This window comes from Chiloscyllium punctatum, chromosome 12 (genome assembly GCF_047496795.1).
Source record: "Chiloscyllium punctatum isolate Juve2018m chromosome 12, sChiPun1.3, whole genome shotgun sequence".
Classification (NCBI taxonomy): Eukaryota; Metazoa; Chordata; class Chondrichthyes; order Orectolobiformes; family Hemiscylliidae; genus Chiloscyllium; species Chiloscyllium punctatum.
Genome location: NC_092750.1, coordinates 44,025,792 through 44,046,600, shown reverse-complemented (window position 1 = coordinate 44,046,600; position 20,809 = coordinate 44,025,792). Strand labels below are relative to the sequence as shown.

The following is a 20,809-nucleotide window of genomic DNA, read 5'->3' as shown; positions in this document are numbered from 1 at the left end:
TATTTAAAATGCATTATTTACTGTAAAATGAGTTTATACCAGTTTTCAGGATCACATTAAGGTGGCACAGTGATTAGCACTGCTGCCTCTCAGTGCCAGGTACCCAGGATCGATTCCAGCCTTGGGCGACTGTGTGTGTGTGGAGTTTACACATTCTCTCCATGTCTGTGTGGGTGGAGTTTTCACATTCTCTTCATGTCTATGTGGGTAGTCCTTCAGGTGCTCCAGTTTTCTCCCACTGTCCAACGATGTGCAGATTAGGTTGATTGGCCCACAGTGTCCAGGGAATTGCAGCTAGGTGGATTACATAAATGAGCAGTTACAGGGATAGAGTGGGGTCCAGGTTTGAGTGGGATGCTCTTTGGAAAGTCAGTGCAGACTCAATGGGCCCAATGCTCTCTTTTCTTATGCTATAGGAATTCAATAATTCTGTAATTTAGATATACCCTTCAGGTTTTCATTTTTAAAAAAGATACAAAACAACACTGCACATATAGCTCCAGCTCCAGTTCCAGATTCCCCACCCAACTCCACTTGTCGCAGCTTCTTCTACCTCACACCCACAACCAGATCTTAATTGGTGCTCTTGCTATATTTAGGAGAGGTTGATTCATGGAACGTGTTGCCCAGTGGCTTTATTATTCTTAGCAGTAGGCTGAATGTTTCTTCTTATGGGTTTTATATCGATAATACTGCTTCTAAGCTGCATTTTCAAACTCTTCACCATATAAAGGACTTCACTATTTATCATGTTTCATTATTTTTTCAAAATCTACTACCAAATTAAAGATACAGGCAGGCAGTATTTGCCCTGTCTATGTGCTTATCTGCCTGAAATCCTGAGTAAGCCTTGGTTCCTCACTGTCAATCCTGACACTTGAAGGATCAACTGATGACTGTGAAGATCACCAGTCAGGTTACGTCCAGAGTACTGCCTTGGAAGTACATCAATAAGCAAACCAGCACTGTAGGGGCAGTTAAGAGAAAGTGAAGACTGCAGGTGTGCTGGAGATCACAGTAGAAGAGTGTGGTGCTGGAAGAGCGCATCTGAGGATGCTGCCTGACCGGCTGTGCTTTTTCAGCACCACACTCTGCAGGAGCAGTTGCCATTGTCTCCTATTTTGACACATTTTGTAAGTTCACTAAAGGTAATTTGAGAAGGAAAGCTGACATTGGATCGAGCTTTTTTTTTATTACTTTTTGAATAAAATCTTAAGATATCTTTCACTCAATGGTGAAAGATCAATCTCAATTGTAAAATTTGACTAATAGACTTTTGGTTTTACAATCCTGTTGAGAGAACAAGCTATTGAGTTGGTAGCTACACATGAGATTTATTTATTTAATCTGTAGAACATGAACCAGAATTTATGAGTGATATATTGTAACTTGTTGAATCATCCAATTGTTTCTCATCTGCTGGTTTTGCATATGTTGACCAGCTGTACTACCTGTTTTTAATGTAGTTTCACAGGAAATATTTTATTTGCTGTTAAAAACCAAGTCATTGGTGTGATTTAAGTTTGACACAAAATGGAATTTTAGGACTCCTCTGATTACTTTGATAAATGTTCAGCAACTGCTTTGTTTTGCTGTGAAAATTCCTTTGTTCAGGGCTGGATGTGATTTTTTTTTAGCAGCTTCGGAGTGGAATGTAGATCACAGACTTGGAGCAGTGAGCTTGAATTGCCAGGTCAAATTAAATGTTCTTGTCGCTAACCTAAGCAAAAGCAACCTGAAGGACAGAATATTGGAAATGGATCTTGCAGAAGGACAGTGAACAATAATTCACATTGTTAGCCCCCCTCCTTGGCAGATTTGTTTCACATAGATTGCTCAACTGATAAAATGGAATCTGCAGCTATTTGTTCTGAACAGCTTGCCTATTTGACCACAGTTGGAATCTTCTGCCTTCCCTCATGGTGGCTTTGGTGGTGGAAGAGGCATTTAATCAGGCACCCAATCAGCCACCCTGGTGTAAGCCGGCAGTGGCCAAGGGTCACCATGCAGCTAGCTTGACAAGCCAATCCCTCGTGTGAATGTTGTGGTCTCCTCAGGCAAATCATTGTTCAAAGGCACTTTGACCTTGATTGAGAGATCTAGCATCAGGAAGGGATAAAAGAACGAAAAGGATTTTGGAAGCACGGAAGTGAATATTGTAGTCGAAAGACATTGATAATCGAGATGACAGAATGGAGTTACAATGATTGGCTGGAAAACTATCTGAAGTACGAAGCCTCAAGTTTTCAATCAATACACGATTGACATTTTGAAAGGATTTGAAGAAGTAAGTAGAGAAAGATTAATTTCTTTGTGTTGCTGACCTCAGGTTAAGAATTTCTTTGAACATATAAATAGGTGGTTACACGGTTGATTAGAATGTGGAATATACTCTGGGACAGATATTCATAATTTACCTCCACCACACTCTCTGGACAGCTATCTGACATTAAACCACACAGTTTGTAACTTTGGTGTAACATGTGATCTGAATGTGAGCTTCTGACTTCTTCATTATACCGTTACTAAGTCCAAACATTTCTCTCTCCATAATAGTCACTGACTTCGCACTTTTCTCAGATCATATGCTTCTGAAACTTTCATTCATGCCCTTGTTATACTCCACTAGAATAATAAATTAAACGTGTTCGCCTCCATACTAGGGAGGTGAAACACTGACTGGCTTTGCTGGATACCTCTCCTCTGTCCGTAAAAATGACCCCGTGCTTCCAGTTGCCTGCCACTTTGTCACACAATTGTGTTCCCTTGCCAGTGTTTCTGTCTCAGGCTTGCTGCAGTGCTCTAGCAAGGCTCGCTTTAGGTTGGAGGAACAACACATCATTTGGGGACCTTATAGCCTTCACGACACAACGTAAGAGATGGATTTGCAGAAGGACAGTAAATAATCATTCACATTGTTAGTATCCCAGTCCTTGGCAAGTTTATTTTACATAGTTTAAATTAGATTCCCTACAATGTGGAAACAGGCTCTTCGGCCCAACAAGTCGACACCAACCCTCTGAAGAGGAACCCACCCAGACCCATTTCCCTCTGACTAATGCACCTAACACCATGGGCAATTCAAAGGCACTTTGTCCTTGATTGACAGATCTAACATCAGGACCATATGAAAGAATGAAAAAGAGGTTGGAGCCATAGAAGTGAATATTTTAAAAGCTTCAGAGTGAGTAGATTTTCCTCCAGTTCTGAGGAAGGGTCACTTGATTTTTCTCCACTGATGTTGCCAGAGCTTTTTCAGCAATTTCTGTTTTCATTTCTGATTTACAGCATCTGCGCTTCTTTCGGTTTTTACCTTCCTCCATGTTTGTTACTCACTTCTACGCTCCTAGGTCCTGTTTTGTATAGGTTATTCCCAGTGTAACTATCCCATTTTCAGCTCGTTGTGTTTTCCACTGTCACCTATTTGGCATTTACTACAGTCAGCAATCCCATTGCCCGCCTCCCCTTTTCTCTTTCTGTCTGGGCACCACCCTCATCTGTTTGCAACCTCCCATGCACTGTCGTCAGCATTAATCTTTCCTAATTGCTTTCAGTCTGGCAAAGGCTTACTGGACTCGAAACATTAACTTTGTTTTTGTCTTCAAAGATGCTGCAAAATCTTTTGAGCTTCTCCAGCACTTTCTGTCTTCTGTTTCTCAACTATTCCATGACTAGTAATCTTGAGGTCATCCAAAGCTCAACCGTGTTTGTTTTAACCTGGAACAAGTCCTAATCTAGCCTTGCTCTTGTTGACTGACGCTGGTTTAATTGATTTGGAGATGCCGGTGTTGGACTGGGGTGTACAAAGTTAAAAATCATACAATAACCTGGTGTTGTGTGATTTTTTTAACTGGTTTAATTCTCATCTTTGTTTTCAAATCCTTTTCTGTTCTTTCTCCTCTTCACCTCTCTCTCTGTAATCTCCTCAAGTATCATAACTCTACAAGGGTATCAGTCTTCCTCCAAGCTGAGAGCTATCCTGCCTTTGCTGCCACTAACCCCTCTCCCCTCCCCACCCCCATGTGTAGTCACCCATACTCACCCATACATGTTTTCTTTCTTGACTTGAGACCTCAGGCTCAAATAGTAGCACTGGAAGCTGCTAAGTACTGAACAGATAGAGCTTCCAGCTAACCACAGACTTAATGGGTATGAACTTGCAACCCGAGAGTCCTTGATCCTGAGAATGAAGACACACGGTGGTGCTTGAATGGAAAACGATGCAGTTTACCTTTGCAGTAAGAGGCAGGTGGTTACAATCCCTACTGTCAATGTTAGAAATATAATTTATTTCAAAAAGCCAGATTCAGTTCCAAACAGAGCTGAAAATGTGTTGATGGAAAAGCGCAGCAGGTCAGGCAGCATCCAAGGAACAGAAGAATCGACGTTTCGGGCATAAGCCCTTCTTCAGGAAATCTTATGCCCGAAACATCGACTCTTCTGTTCCTTGGATGCTGCCTAACCTGCTGCGCTTTTCCAGCAACACATTTTCAGCTCTGATCTCCAGCATCTGCAGATCTCACTTTCTCCTCAGTTTCAAACAGGTTTGGTGATTTTTACAGAGAGTAAAATTAATACTTCAAGAATGGTTACAGTACAGAAGAGCAGTTCGACTAGTTACAGTTCCCTGCTTTTTCTGATTAACCATGCATTTTTTTCTCCCTGTGGATAATTATTCAATTCTCTTTAGAATTCCATGATTGAATCTGCCTCCACCATACCCTCAGGTAGTGCATTCCAGATCCAAATCACTAACTACATGAAAAGGATCTTTGAATATGTTTGCTGCATAAACAATAATAAAAATATTTGGTTTATTAAGTCGAAAAAAGAGCTGCACAGACTGAAAAACTTGAACAAAAACTTGAGAAAATGCTTGAAATATATGTGAAAAAACAAGTATAATACTTTGTCAGAGTCCCCAGTTCAATTGATAAGTCTCCATCTGTTGTCTTTTGCTGTACATATTGATGAAGCTACTATGCATTCCCACAATTTATCAGTTTCTTTATTATTTGGGTTTTTCCCCTCTATTTAGTTCAGGCCATCTCCACTTCACAAGCTTCAAAATAGATTTCCTTCTATGATGTTACCAAGTTCACTCCAACAGTTAAATTACACAGATAATGAAGCTCAAGTTAGTGCACTGTGCAGAGTTTCTCAACATTGTGTGCCAGGTGTCAGGATGATTGGCTTGGAGCTTTTAGTACAGTAGGACTTCTTTGGAATGTAGGAGTTGCCTTGGATCTGCTCCTCATTCTTTTTCATTGCCAAACATAGTTAAAAGGGACAAAGTTCAGTTCTTCTCCTATCCTATTGCTATTGAAAGACTTGCTTAGGGTTTTAGACTGTAAGATCCAAACTAGATTCCTTAAGTCTTGGATGTAGGGCTAGCAACCTGCAGTGGACATTTTATTTGAACAGACTAAATTAACCAAGCTTCCCCTTCTGTACAGTTGAAATGCTCCTGCTCTCAGGCAAACTTCCACCTTGAAAACCTGTGAGCACAAGTCGATGTATATTCACTGGAGCTAGCAGTACATCTGCAGCCTGCTGATGTGCAATGTTCCAATATTCTCGCTTTACTTATCAAACCTGATGGAAATTGAAACCTATCTTCTGTGTATTCTTTGTAGAAAAATAGTTAACTTGAGATTAATAAATATGTTGTGATTTCTTCTTAATATTGAATAGAGGAAGCCTTTTATTCCCCCATGCGGTAGTTATAGTAGCATATCACATGGAAATATGTTATCAGTAATAAACAGTTATGCTGTCTGTGAAATCATTTTAAACAAATCCTAAAAAACATAGAAGAGCTAAATTAGGCTATATGACAGAGCATGGAGGATGTTGTAAATGTAGTTTTTAAATGACGGAATTCCTCTTCAGAAATGAAATGTGAGCATAAGAGTTACAGCTAGTAAGTTTGCAGATGACACCAAAATTGGAGGTGTAGTGGACAGCGAAAAAGGTTACCTCAGATTACAACAGGAACTTGACCAGATGGGCCAATGGGTTGAGGAGTGGCAGGTAGAGTTTAATTTAGATAAATGTGAGATGCTGCATTTTGGGAAAGCAAATCTTAGCAGGATTTATACACTTCGTAGTGAGATCCTAGGGAGTGTTGCTGAATAAAGAGACCTTGGAGTGCAGGTTCATAGCTCCTTGAAAGTGGAGTTGCAGGTGATAGGATAGTGAAGAAAGCGTTTGGTATGCTTTCCTTTATTGGTCAGAGTATTGAGTACAAGAATTGGGAGGTCATGTTGCGGCTGTACAGGACATTGGTTAGGCCCCTTTTGAAATGTTGCGTGCAATTCTGGTCTCCTTCCTATTGGAAGGATGTTGTGAAATGTGAAAGGGTTCAGAAAAGATTTACAAGGATGTTGGCAGGATTTGACTGTAGGGAGAGGTTGAATAGGCTGGGGCTGTTTTCCTTGGAGCGTCGGAGGCTGAGGGGTGACCTTATAGAGGTTTATAAAATCATAGGATAAATAGACAAAGTCTTTTCCCTGGGGTCAGAGAGTCCAGAACTAGAGGGCATAGGTTTAGGGTGAGAGGGGAAAGATATAAAAGTGACCTAAGGGGCAACGTTTTCACGCAGAGGATGGTACATGTATGGAATGAGGTGCCAGAGGATGTGGTGGTGGCTGGTACAATTGCAACATTCAAAAGGCATTTTGGATGGATATATGAATAGGAAGGGTTTGGAGGCATATGGGCCAGGTGCTGGCAGATGGGACTAGATTGGGTTGGGATATCTGTTTGGCATGGACAATTTGGACCGAAGGGTCTGTTTCCATGCTGTACATCTCTATGACTCTAAATGATTCTTAAACAATAATTCATCACTTTAAATTACAACAGTTCATAAAAATTCTGTTAAATAATCTGTTAGATTTGAAAAAGAATTTTTTGTTTCAACTATCTTGTTTGGGATTGTTGTAAATGGCATGTGTTTCAGCAGGAATGATGATTGCAAATACTGAAGAAATGCCTTGAGCTAAGATTTTTCAGGCCATTCATTCTCCAAAGATTTGAGTGATTTTAATGTTGCTTCACATGCATTTTTATTTGATGTTTTGCTTATTCCTTAACGAAAAGAAATAACACCAGGCAGACTATGCAGCATCGACCTAGCCACCTAAAATGACACTAGCAAACTTGTTCTGTCAACTCGACAAATCAGGAGAGTTGTGACAAAATTGGGAGAGCTGTCTCACAGACCAGTCAATCAGCAGCCCAACATCGTCATGATCACAGAATTATATCTCACAGGAAGGATCAGAGATTCCATTATTACCATCCCTGGGTACTGCTGTCCCACCAGCAGGACAACCCATCTGGCAGTTGTGAAGGAGATGCTCCGGGAGTAATAACCAGTGACTCCACTCTGCCCCGCTCCCCTGCCCACAGTGCCCACTCCCCCACTGAAAGTTTATGGCATCTGGGTGAAACGTTGTGCAAGGAAACTTGTTGGTAACCATCTAGATAGGTGCAAGTGAGGACTGCAGATGCTGGAGATCAGAGCCAAGATTAGAATGGTGCTGGAAAAGCACAGCAGGTCAGGCAGCATCCAAGGAGCATCCCTGATGAAGGGCTTTTGCCCGAAACATCGATTTTCCTGCTCCTCGAATGCTGCCTGACCTACTCTAATCTACCACCTAGACAGGGCAACTTCATTTGTCTGTAACCAAGAATAGCTCAGTTGCACTATGGCCGACAGAGCAGGGTGAGTCCTAAAGGATGGTCCTGCAGCAAGTGATGAAGGAACTAATGGAAAATTCTATTTGACTTCATCCTCATCAATTTACATGTCACATATGTATCAGTACATGACAGTATTGGTAGGAATAACCACTGCATAGTCTTTGTGAAGATGTTCTTCACATTGAGGGTAACCTCAATTATGTTGTGTGGCACTACCACCGTGCAACATAGAATAGATTTTAAACAGATTTTGTCCTGTCTTCTCGAAATGCTGACATTTTTTTCTCTTTACCCAGATGCTGTTAGACCAATTCAAACTTGAATTCCCCTTGCATACTATCATATATACTTACTACTGAATTTTGTCTCCTCTTTGCCCGATTACCTTTTGTTAAAAACTTCCTAATTTATTTTCACAAACACAGAATTTAAACATTTAAATGCCTGTTAAAGATGTTTCCTGTGATGTCGTTGTATGGAGCTTCCATTCCCCATTTCCTGCTCTTCACTGATAGCCATTGTTCTCTATCCATTGTTGTCTGATTATATATACGCAAAGTATAACTTTCTGTGTAAATGGAGCTGTGTAAAATAAATCGACCGGTGTTTGTTATCATGAGGGATTAAAAAATCATTTTAGGCTCTCCTCACGTTTAAATAAAGTGAATTTTTAAAAAAAAAACTCATAACCTTTCATTAATCTGGGGGTTCTGGTACAGGTCAAAATCTGAAATGGTGAGCTCAGAACCCAGCGTGGCATATTTGGAATTGAATTTGATAAGTTTAGGAATTTGTGGTTTGACATTGTTGAAGAAAATATGATGACGGTAGCTAGTGGCTTTGAACAAAACAGTAGTAGACAGCCTTTCTTACATGCAATTTCAAACCCACATTATGTGACATTTAATATACTCAAGGTAACTAACCTGAGGAATTAATATGGGTTTGCTGTCTTTCTGTTTGAATGTATTACCTTGCAGAATCTGCCAAGCAATCTGATCACAATTTAATACAAAATAATTCCATCTGATTAAATATTGTTAGCTGGAGATAATTGTAAAAATTAATTTCAAGAAACGTGTTCTTGTTTAAAGTGCACTCAATTCAATCAAGTACAGGCAACAGAATAGAATGGAATACAGATCCATTATGTATTAACTGATGTGGGAATTACTAAAAAAAGTCATGTATATTCATAAATATTGATTTCCTCTGAAAGAGACAAAGTTGGCATTCATCTGTGCAGTGCAAGGATAAACTAGTGTTTTAATTTTAACAGGGCCAAGATGTGACCAAAGTAACCTGGACAATTTTCCCATTTGTTCTGTGTTAGCTGAGGCAGTGAATGTCATTAGATTGTTTGGGGCCATTTCTGAGAGTAAGGGGATTTGGAAGTTTGTGTCACAGTTAAAGCTCTTTCTTCCCCAACTAAATATTGAGAGCCACGTACTCCCTAATATCAGGTACTGGACAGTGAATGAGCTTCATAGATTTTTTTTGATAGTTCAGGAATGCCAATGTAAATTGTAGCACAGCTGTGTCTATAGTTTTTTGAGGGCTTGGGTTCACTTTAACTTGACTTTATTTTGAAAACGACTCCTTCAATCACCAAACCATTTGTTTCATATTGTAGTTTGATATTGTTCTTATTGTATGATTAACTTGGTTGCTGATGTATTTTGAAAAGGTCTGTTTAAGCTGATTACCTTCCAACCATAATCACCTTTCCTAATTACAATGCAGAAAAAGAAGATTTTTTAAAATCAAAGTATGCTTGGTGTTTGAACAAATGAAACAGTGCGTTCATCTGGTTTCCACAATGATGATTGTTTTAATGATCAGTGTATTGGTTACCCGATGGATAATCCTTATGGGGGGGGATACCATTGCACTGGAAGTGATTACAGTACATCTTACATCAACATGAAAGAGCTACATCAGGAAACCTTTCAGAAGAAAAGCACCGGGGTTATGTCAGAAATAGATTTGTTAAATAATAAAGAAAGTATTGTTCTGTCTCCCTTTTTGCATTATATGAATAATGAAACAAATCTTTTTGATTGTTTTATGTTATTGGTATAAAGTTCAGCATGCTGTACAGGTAGTTCTGGGATGATGTGCATTTGGGCAGCATGATTTGGCCATAACAACACCGAAGAATTAGGGAATGGTATTTTGGAGAAGGCTTACCTCCATTGGCAGGAGGGATCAGTTTGCATGCTTTGTTCTGTGCCTGTGCCGATGTGTATGCCAAAACATCCGGGTCGTCTGTGCATGCGCAATGTCTGCACTGGTCTTCGTGCCGTTCTGCGTATGTGCCAATGTCAGCTGCTGACAGAGCAGCTTTCCATGAGAGGTACTGTCCAGAGAGCAGCTTTCTTACATTTTTTGACTGTGCTGTGTTAATAAATATGATTTGAACCTTCGTTCAGGCTGTGCTATAGTTTGCGTTAGACTTTTGGGTGAGTTTTGAGCGATCGTGAGTAATATTTTTTGCTGGTCTGCCCCAACCCCACTTTCCCCATAGGCCCCATTACTTCTATTAAGCAAACTTTTGCTGGAAAGCAACAATGGTGTTATAGCAAAATTATCTGTGCTTGGAAGTTTCTAACATGAAGGTAACTCTCTTTATGTGCGACTAGAATGGCCGTCTCTTGAGTTTCAGAGAGGTTAGTTCCGACATTGCACATTCTGCCCCGTGTTTAGATATTTATAGGCACACGTTGTATAAGATTTAAAATTGGAACATTTTTTCCCATACTTATATGTGCCATACTCAGGTACCTGTTTATATTTTTACCATTTGTGTGATATGTTTATGAATTTGTATCAACAAAGTAAATCAAAGAGTAAAGTTCTGATCCCATCTGTAGCATTTGCCCTGTCGAATTTTGAACCTGATGAAGAACAGCTACATGAAAAGACAAGTCCATTCCATCTGGCCTTTCTGGAGTTATAGTTCAAGAACACATAGTTAAGAATAGAAATAATTGAATTGGCTGGAATCAGGGAGCACATTCCTATCCTGCCATACTTTCACATACCTTGGCATCAACTGGATGTGGAACTAATATCCTAGCTTTTTTTGTTGCCCTGGGGGTTGGAAGTGGGATGTGGCAGCTGGATAGTGGTTCCTTTCCCAATGGGACAGATGCCAATCCAGTGTTCTAGATTATTGACAAGTCCACAATACATTAAAATCTTTGCTCTGAAATGTTTTCTCTCATTTTTTCATTGTAAATATCTATACAGAAATGTATAATTATTATCTTAAGGAATCTCAGTTATGGGCTGAAATAATTATGCCACACAGATTCTAGTCTTAAACAAAAATGTTCATGATACATGAGTTAAGTAAAACAAGTACTATAATTTAACACTGTTTTCCATGAACCTATTTCATTTAAACCTAAAATCTGAACAAACTCACTCCTACAATGTTTTAGTTGTGCCCAAGAGTATGTTTTTTTGGAGCTTGCTGGCTGTGATGGTTCTATTTCCAATCTCCTGTACAAGCTTTAAGAAGGCAGATATGACTATTTTAATAGCTATGCACTTGGACTTCGCATTCCAAGAATGGGTCCTACAGTCAATCCGGTTTAGTGACTTCAGATCAGGAGCATTCCTGATTTCTACTCTGCTCATCACTCTTGCTGCCAGCAGATGCATAATCCTTCTCACAGCTTGTAAACTGACTGCCTGTTGCTGGGAGGAAAGCACGTAGATAAATGCAAAAGGAAACACTGCCTTCCTGCAATTTGTCGCATTGTAGCCTCATTTATGATGTCGCATACAGAATAACTTTGATCCCTAAACTTGTATTTTGATCTGAAAAGAATATAGCTAATTTAAGGTCTTTTTACACTTTGTTTTCAAACCTTTTCTTTGGTGTAGGACTGACATTTCGGATGAAGAAACTGTCGACATCAGGTCACTCCTAAGACTCAGAGGGGTTACCCATTGTTCAGCATCTGCACACTTGCAACTCTGACCTTATTAAACAGGCTACTCATCTGATTGCAATAACTTTAAATTTCTTTTTCCAATTACCTTTCATTCAAAAGTTAATATTCTACCTAAGGTATCATCTTCCTAAAACCTGTGAATAATGAAATTCACATAATCACACTGTACTTTTATATTTATGAATAAAACTAAGAACTGTGGATATAGAGATCTGAAACAAATAAAAGCAGAAATTACTGGAGAAAGTCAGCAAGTCTGGTAGTGTCTGTGGAAAGAAAACAGGGTTAATGTTTTGAGTCTAGTGACCCTTTTTCAGAACTGATAGCAGCAGGGAAGGGTGGTATTTATGCTGATGTTAGGAGATGGTTGAGACAAAGGAGAGAATGGATTTGTTGAGGGGGACCCAGAAAAATAGAGAGAAAAATAGATAGATAGACAAAGGAATTGTCGATCGGATGTCAGGGAAGAAGAAAAGCTATATATGTGATACTGGGGACTATGAGTGAGTGAAAATAAGTTGGCTCTGCTAAAAGCAAACCATGTCATGACAGGACCTGGGATGTGGAAAGAGGTGCTGTAAAATTATTGAACTTGATGTTGAGTCCTCAAGGCTATGAGGTTCCCAAGCGGTAGATGACGTTTTGATCGTCCAGCTTGCATTGAGTCTTCCTGAAACACTAGCAGGCCTGAGACAGAAATGTTGGTATGGGAACACGATGTGTGTGTTGAAATAGCAGGTAATTGCAAGCTCAGGTAATTTTAACAGAACATTGGATGACCACCTGTCTGCATTTCATCTCCAACGCAGGGGAGATCACATTGTGAGCAGCGAATACAGTAGACTTGATTGAGTGAAGAACAGGTAATCAATGCTTCACGCGGAAGGTGTCTCTGGGACCTTCTTTAGTGAAGAGGGAGGAAGTAAATGGACTTCCCATGCAATTTGCATGGGAAGGTGCCGTAGAGGTGTGAAGGAGTGTTGGGAGTGGAGAAGGAATGGATCATGGTGCCCTGGAGGGAATGGTCCCTGCAGAATGCTGACAAGGGATGGGAGGGGATCCTGTGTCAAGTGCTGGCAACCTGCTGGAGCTGACGGAAATGGCAGCTGATGATCTTTTGGATGCTGTGGAGTGGGAAGTGAAGACCAGGAGATCCTTCACTGTTATGAGAGAGAAGAGAGGAGAGCAGAAGTGCAGGAAATGGGTTGGACACCGCTAAGGGCCCTGCCAACCATGGTAGTGGGGAGTCATCGGTTCAGAAAAAGGTGGACATCGCTGAGGGCCCTGTGGTCCAACTCGTTCATGCTGACCTGATATCCTACATAAATTTAATCCCATTTGCCGGCATTTGACCCATATCCCTCTAAACCCTTCCTATTCATATATCCATGCAAATGCCTTTTAAATGCTGTAATTGTACCAGCCTGCATCACTTGCTCTGCAGCTCATTCCATGCATGCACCACTCTCTGTCTGAAAAAGTTGTTCCTTAGGTCGCTTTTAAAACTTTCCCTCTCACCTCAAACCTATGCTCTCTAGTTTTGGACTTCCTCACCCCAGGGAAAAGACCTTGTCTATTTATCCTATCTATGTCCCTCATGATTTTATAACCCTCTATGAGGTCACCCCTCAGTTCTGATGCTCCAGGGAAAATAGGCCCAGCCTATTCAGCCTCTCCTTATAACTCCAAACCTCCAACCCTGGCAGCATCCTTGTAAATCTTTTCTGAACTCATTTAAGTTTCACAACATTCTTCCCATATTAGGGAGACCAGAATTATCAGAAGGAAGAAGGGTGCGAGTCTATATAGTCCAGGTAAATGGGAGTTGGTGAATTTGTAGTGTATGTCAATGGCTAATCTATCCCTTGAAATGAAAGTAAGAGTTGTCAAGGAAGGAGTCAGAGATGGACAGGTGAAGGTGAAAGCAGGATGGGAATTGGAAGCAAAATTAATAAAACTTTCCAATTTCAAGTGAAGGTAGGAAGCAGCATGTATTTACACCTCGACATGAGTGTCTATTGGCTGTTAAGCCCCATATCTCTCTTCCAAATTGCTGGACATTTTGCTATTTCATAATAGGTTTATAATGTAAAATCAAAACCTATTTGAAAAGGAATGGAATGCATTGAAAACAGCGGTTAGGATTCCAAAGAACTCTTATTTACAAGCAAAATGTTCTGAACAGCCATGAAGATACTTGACAGTGTTGGAGTAAGGGCCTTACTATATGCTAAAGTTCTTAGAATTTCCAATGGGTGGATGTCAGAGCTTAGTTCCAAGTGTTGCTAGCAGATGACCGGTCTCCTTTTGACATCAGTAATAGATCGAAAAAAACTTTTCTTGGATTTGTATACTGTCTTTCATAACTTTGGGACATTTCAAATTGCTATGCAGCCAATTTAGTGCTGTCAGAGGATAGATGCTGTTGGAAACGGTAAAGTCACCACAGTCCTACTGGACCACAGACTATGATCACCTTAAAGAACAACACCAGTGGTTGTTAGAGGTTGTGAAGCAAAGTACTTAATTGTGACCTCAGCCGGTGCAGGAATTGAAGCCGTGCTATTGGCATTAGACTGCAGTTGAATCAACCATCCCACCAACTGACCCCCAGAAGCTATTGTAGGAGATGCAAGAAACAATCTCTGCACAAATAGCAATGTCATAATGACTAGATAGTCCATTTTTAAGTGATATTGATTGATAGAAAAATATTTGGCCCGGACACATGGGAGAATTCTCCCATTCTTGTATAAAGGAGTGCCACAGTATATTTTATATCCACCTGAGAGAGCAAATAGACCTTTGGTTTAACATCTATGCAATGTAAAGCCAGCCTCTCTGGTACTGAAGGAGAAACAGCGATCACAGCTAGAGGCCGATTTTGGTCCCAGCATAACCATGGAAATTGTGACCTGGGAAACTAAACATATGAATTAAGCTCTTAAGTGTTGACATGCATTAGCAATAATGGCATTTTTGAACTGTTCAGGGCGTTGAGTAAAATTTAACAAAAAGAGTAAATACACACCAATTCTATTAGTGGGCATCTTGAAAAGGAGATGCTGGTACATATCCTTTATACTAATTCTGCATTATGTATCAATGACAAAGGCATATAGTTCATAAAAAATAGATCTATTTACAGTGGATGTTTGTTCCAGTGACAATCCCATGTTTAATCAAGTTTCCTTGTTTGAGATGTGTTTTCACTGGCTATATTTTATCACTGGTATTTGAATATGATTAAAACTTTAAAGAATGATCATCTGTTTGTTAGCAAGTCAGATCTTATCATTTATAAAAAAAATACAGGCTCAGGATAATTTGATTGCACTAAGAATTGTGTAATCTTTGCGACAGGAGCAGATTTGGATCCAGCTGTTAGCTCCTGTCAAAACATTGTTTATAGTAAAAGCACAGTGGGCTCAGTCTGCCTACTGCCATCTTTAGTGTTACTAAACACAGCTATTTTGGCAGCTAGGACTAAAAACACTGCTGTGCTGCATATCTTCTGCTTAATTATTTGCAAAAAAGAAAAATAGAGGCACTTTGGCTTCAAGCTAATCACAGTTGCCAAATTCATAATAACTGCTTTACAGCATTTATAAAGATACAATATATTGTACCTCCTATGTGAAACTTGGCAATAGTCTTTTGCAGTTTTAAAGTGATGATACTCCTCTATCTGCTTCCTATATTTTTTGATTCTGTAAGTCCCATTAGACCAAGTAGTGTGGTTGTGAAGACCAATGACCTCATTCATGTTAGACCTTGATAAATTGGCTTTTGATCCAGGAGGCAGCTCAGTGATAAGTCCTTTGTAAGGGTAACATTGGGAATACGGAAATGTGGTGCGAAGCACTGCAATAATAATTTTCGTCCATACAGTTCCAATTCTTGGATTTGCTTTGATGATTCAATAAACAAATGTGCCACATTATATGGTGCAATTTCAAATTAGGTTATCCTAACATTGTGGCGAATCAGCCAACCAGCTGCCTGAATGTAAAACAGTTGCAGTTGTTTGGTGGATTGGTGTGAAAGGTACATAATCTGAATGTCTATTCCTGCTCGAAGCTATTGAATTTGCAAACAAAATGTCTAAGAATGCTATTGGACTAGGGTACTACTCATACTCGGAGTTTGACTTGAAGAATACTCACTTTGGAGAGATAACGGAAGGACTACCACATTTAAAAAAACAAGCCATGTACAAAGAAACTGCCTCTTGGGAAAGGAATATAGATACGTATTTATACTTTTTTTTTAATTTCAAAAATATACTTTATTCATAAAATATTTTGATGATCTGTACAATTGGTCATGCCATACATACGTAAACATTCCATTTCTTTGTATACAGAGATCGAGTAATCATTCATATATACAGGTCTGTAGTTTACCATCCATATATTTAACTGGGGCATCAGCAGAGCCCATTTACTGCGTGGGCCCCCTGTTCTTTGGCGGGCAGACATTACACGGTTGTCTTTCCCCACCGCGCCTTGGCGGCAGCTGCCCCAAGTTTCAGTGCGTCCCTCAACACGTAGTCCTGGACCTTGGAATGTGCCAGTCTGCAACACTCAGTCGGGGTCAACTCCTTCAGCTCGAAGATCAACAGGTTTCGGACAGACCAAAGAGCATCTTTCACTGAGTTGATGATCCTCCAGGCACAGTTGATGTTCGTCTCGGTGTGTGTCCTGGGGAACAGACCATACAGCACGGAGTCCCGCGTCACTGCGCTGCTCAGGACGAACCTCGACAAACACCACTGCATTCCTCCCCAGACTTCCTTTGCGTAGGCACATTCCAGAAGGGGGTGTATGACAGTCTCGTTTCTCCGCCCCCCCCCCCCCCCCCCCCCCCCCCGCAGCCACTTCAAGGGCAGCGTGCGGTGCGACAGAGAGTCTGGACATGCATAAAGGATCTCACAGGCAGAGCCCTTCTCACCCCCAGCCAAGCCATGTCTTGGTGCTTGTTGGAAAGTTCTGGCAATGAGGCATTCTGCCAAATGGCTTTGTCAGTCTGCTCAGGGAACTGCTCGACAGGATCCGCCCTCTCATTTTCCCAAAGGATCTCAAGGACACTACGTGCTGACCACTTCCTGATGGACTTGTGGTCAAAGGTGTTTTTCTTCATAAATTTGTCCACGAAGAACAGGTGATACGGAACGGTCCAACGACTTGGAGCGTTCTGCGGCAGTGAGGCCAGGCCCATCCTTCGCAACACCGGGCACAGCTCGAACCTCAGTACGCAGTGACACTTGGTATTTGCGTACCGGGGATCCACGCACAGCTTGATGCAGCCACACACAAAGGTGGCCATCAGGGTGAGATTGGCATTGGGTGTGTTCTTTCCCCTGTTGCCCAGATCTATATACATCAAGTCCCTTCAGACCTGGTCCATCTTTGATCACCATATATAATGGAAGATGGCCTGGCTGACTGCAGTGGCACAGGTTCTGGGAATAGGTCAGACCTGTGCCACATATAATAACAACACTGACAGTGCCTCACACCTAATGACCAGGTTTTTACCTGCAATGGAGAGTGACCGTAGCTTCCATCTGCCCAGTTTCTGCCTCACCTTCTTGATATGCTCCTCCCAAGACTTGGCACATGCCCCAGCCCCTCTGAACCAAATACCCAGCACCTTCAGGGGGTCGGTCCTGACGGTGAAGGGGATCGAGGATTGGTTGGCCCAGTTCCTGAAGAGCATGGCCTCGCTCTTGCCTCGGTTGACCTTGGCTCCCGAGGCCCGTTCGAACTGGTCTCATATTCACATGAGTCTGTGCACAGACAGCGGATCCAAGCAGAAAATGGCGACGTCATCCATGTACAGGGAGGCGTTATCCTGTAAGCCCCCGCTGCCAGGAATGGTCACCCCCTCAGGCTCGCATCCTTCCTGATGGACTCGGCAAATGGCTCTATGCAGCACACAAACAAGGCAGGAGAGAGAGGGCAGCCCTGCCTGACTCCAGATCTGACTGGGATGCTGTCTGATTCCCACCCATTGATTGAGACTGCACTGACAATGTTGGTGTAGAGCAGTCTGATCCAATTGCAGATTCCCTCCCCAAAGCCCATTTTGGAGAGAACATCTCTCATATACATATGTGATATCCTGTCAAAGGCTTTCTCCTGGTCCAGGCTGATGAGGCAGGTGTCCAACCCCCTGTCCTGCACGTAGGCGATCGTATCCCTGAGGAGTGCAAGACTCTCAGAGATCTTCCTGCCCGGTACAGCACAGGTTTGGTCAGGGTGGATCACCGATCCCAGAACAGACCTGACCCGGTTGGCAATGACCTTTTGACAAGATTTTGTAATCTGCATTTAATAGTGAGATTGGTCTCCAATTTTTGATTTCCTCCCTCTCCCCCTTCTGCTTGTAGATGAGGGTGATGATGCCTTTCCTCATGGATTCACTCTGGTACCTGCCTGAAGCATACAAACATACACCTCCAGCAGGTCCTGGCCAATCAAGTCCCACAGAGCGGAATAGAGCTCGACCGGTAAGCCGTCGCTTCCGGGAGTTTTATTATTTTCGAAGAACTCGAGGGCCTTGGTCAGCTTGTCCAGAGATAGCAGCTGGTCCAGTCTCTCGTGTGTTCTGTCGTCTAAGACCTCCGTGATAGAGGACAGGAACGAGGCCGCGCTGTCGGTCGGCTTCGAGTCATACAGACTAGCATAGAAGGATTTGCTGATCCCCAAAAGCTTCTCGTCAAAAGGAAAAAGGTAGCTTACATAAGGTGGAGGAAGCTCGAGTCAAGCTCAGCTCTAGAGGATTACAGGCAGGCGAGGCAGGAGCTCAAAAATGGTCTGAGCAGAGCCAGGATGGGGCACGAGAAAGACTTGGCAGAATGGATTAGGGAGAACACAAAGGCGTTTGTGAGGAATAAGAGAATGGTCAAAGAAAGAGTAGGGCTGATCAGGGATAGCATAAGGAATTTGTGTGTGGAGTCTGAGGAGGTTGGGGAAGCCCTAAATGAGATTTTTGCTTCTATCTTTACGAAAGAAGCGAACCTTGTAGTGAATGAAACCTTTGAAGAGCCGGTGTGCATGCTGGAATGGATAGAGATAGAGGAAGCTGATGTGCTGAAAATTTTGTTAAACATTCAAATTGACAAGTCGCCAGGCCCGGACCAGATTTGTCCTCGACTGCTTTGGAAAATAAGAAATGCAATTGCTTTGCCACTGGAGAAGATCTTTGCATCCTCGCTGTCCACCAGAGTCGTACCTGTGGACTGGAGAGAGGCAAATGTAATTCCTCTTCAAGAAAGGAAATAGGGAAATCCCCGGCAATTACTGACCAGTAAGTCTCACGTCTGTCATCTGCAAGGTTTAAGAAAGGATTCTGAGGGATAGGATTTATGACCATCTGGAAGAGCGTGGCTTGATTAAATGCAGTCAACACTGCTTTGTGAGGGGCAGGTCATGCCTCACAAACCTTATCGAGATCTTTGAGGATGTGACTAGAAAAGTTCATGAGGGTCGAGCTATGGATGTGGTGTATATGGACTTCAGCAAGACATTTGATAAGGTTCCCCATAGTAAGCTAATTCAGAAGGTCATGAGGAAGGGGATACAGAGGAACTTAGCTGTCTGGATACAGAATTGGCTGACCAACAGAAGACAGCGAGTAGTAGTAGAAGGAAAATATTCTGCATGGAAGTCTGTGGTGAGTGGTGTTCCACAGGGCTCTGTCCTTGGGCCTCCACTGTTTGTAATTGTTATTAATGACTTGGATGAGGGGATTGAAGGATGGGTCAGCAAGTTTGCAGATGACACAAAGGTTGGAGGTGTCGTTGACAGTATAGAGGGCTGTTGTAGGCTGCAGCGGGACATTGACAGGATGCAGAGATGGGCTGAGAGGTGACAGATGGAGTTCAACCTGGGTAAATGCGAGGTGATGCATTTTGGAAGGTGGAATTTTAAAGCTGAGTACAAGATTAAAGATAGGACTGTTGGCAGTGTGGAGGAAGAGAGGGATCTTGGTGTGCAGGTACATAGATCCCTTAAAATTGCCACCCAAGTGGACAGGGTTGTTAAGAAAGCATATGGTGTTTTGGCTTTCATTAACAGGGGGATTGAGTTTAAGAGGCGTGAGATCTTGTTGCAGCTCTATAAAACTTTGGTTAGACCACACTTGGAATACTGCGTCGAGTTCTGGTCGCCCTATTATAGGAAAGATGTGGATGCTTTGGAGAGGGTTCAGAGGAGGTTTACCAGGATGCTGCCTGGAATGGACGGCTTATCTTATGAAGAGAGGTTGACTGAGCTCGTACGTTTTTCATTGGAGAAAAGGAGGAGCAGAGGGGACCTAATTGAGGTATAAAGATAATGAGAGGCATAGATAGAGTTGATCGCCAGAGACTATTTCCCAGGGCAGAAATGACTAACACAAGTGGTCATAGTTTTAAGCTGGTTGGAGGAAAGTATAGAGGGGATGTCAGAGGTGGGTTCTTTACACAGAGAGTTGTGAGAGCATGGAATGCATTGCCAGCAGCAGTTGTGGAAGCAAAGTCATTGGGGACATTTAAGAGACTACTGGACATGCATATGGTCACAGAAATTTGAGGGTGCATACACGAGGATCAGTGGTCGGCACAACATCGTGGGCTGAAGGGCCTGTTCTGTACTGTACTGTTCTTATGTTCTATGTTCTATGTTCTCATGATGTCAGCCTGAGATGACGTTATCGAGCCATCTTCTTCCTTCAGGCTGCTGAGCATTTATACAGGGCTCGGCATGGTTCAGAGTATTCAAAACACTGTGCAGCCATTGAAGAACTTGTAAATATCAATTGCTGACTTACTGTTCAGTAAAGATTGGTTATTTTTATTTTCCTGTATTTTTGTTTGCGGATTGAAATGAGAAACTGACAGGATTTTAAAAACCAAGGATTTTGGAAAGAATTGGTTGCTGCACTTTTTAAAAGCTATCAGGAAAGCAGAAACGCAAGCTCTCTTGCTTTAAAAGCTGGTGACTGACATTCATTGTAAGTGCTGCTAACGCTGTTATTGGTTCAAGAAGTCGGGGGAGGAGGAGGCTATTAGCTGGTTCCAAACAAACTGCAATTAAGGGCTGTGCACAAATGGAGACCTCAGCCGGCAGCAAGTCGCTGATTGGTCC

General features: G+C 41.9%; 1 protein-coding gene across 4 annotated transcripts in view; it reads left to right on the top strand.

The window, feature by feature from the left end:
- Positions 1-20,809, top strand: part of magi1b (membrane associated guanylate kinase, WW and PDZ domain containing 1b) — a 452,840-nt gene that overhangs the window by 189,004 nt on the left and 243,027 nt on the right. The window lies entirely within an intron of this gene.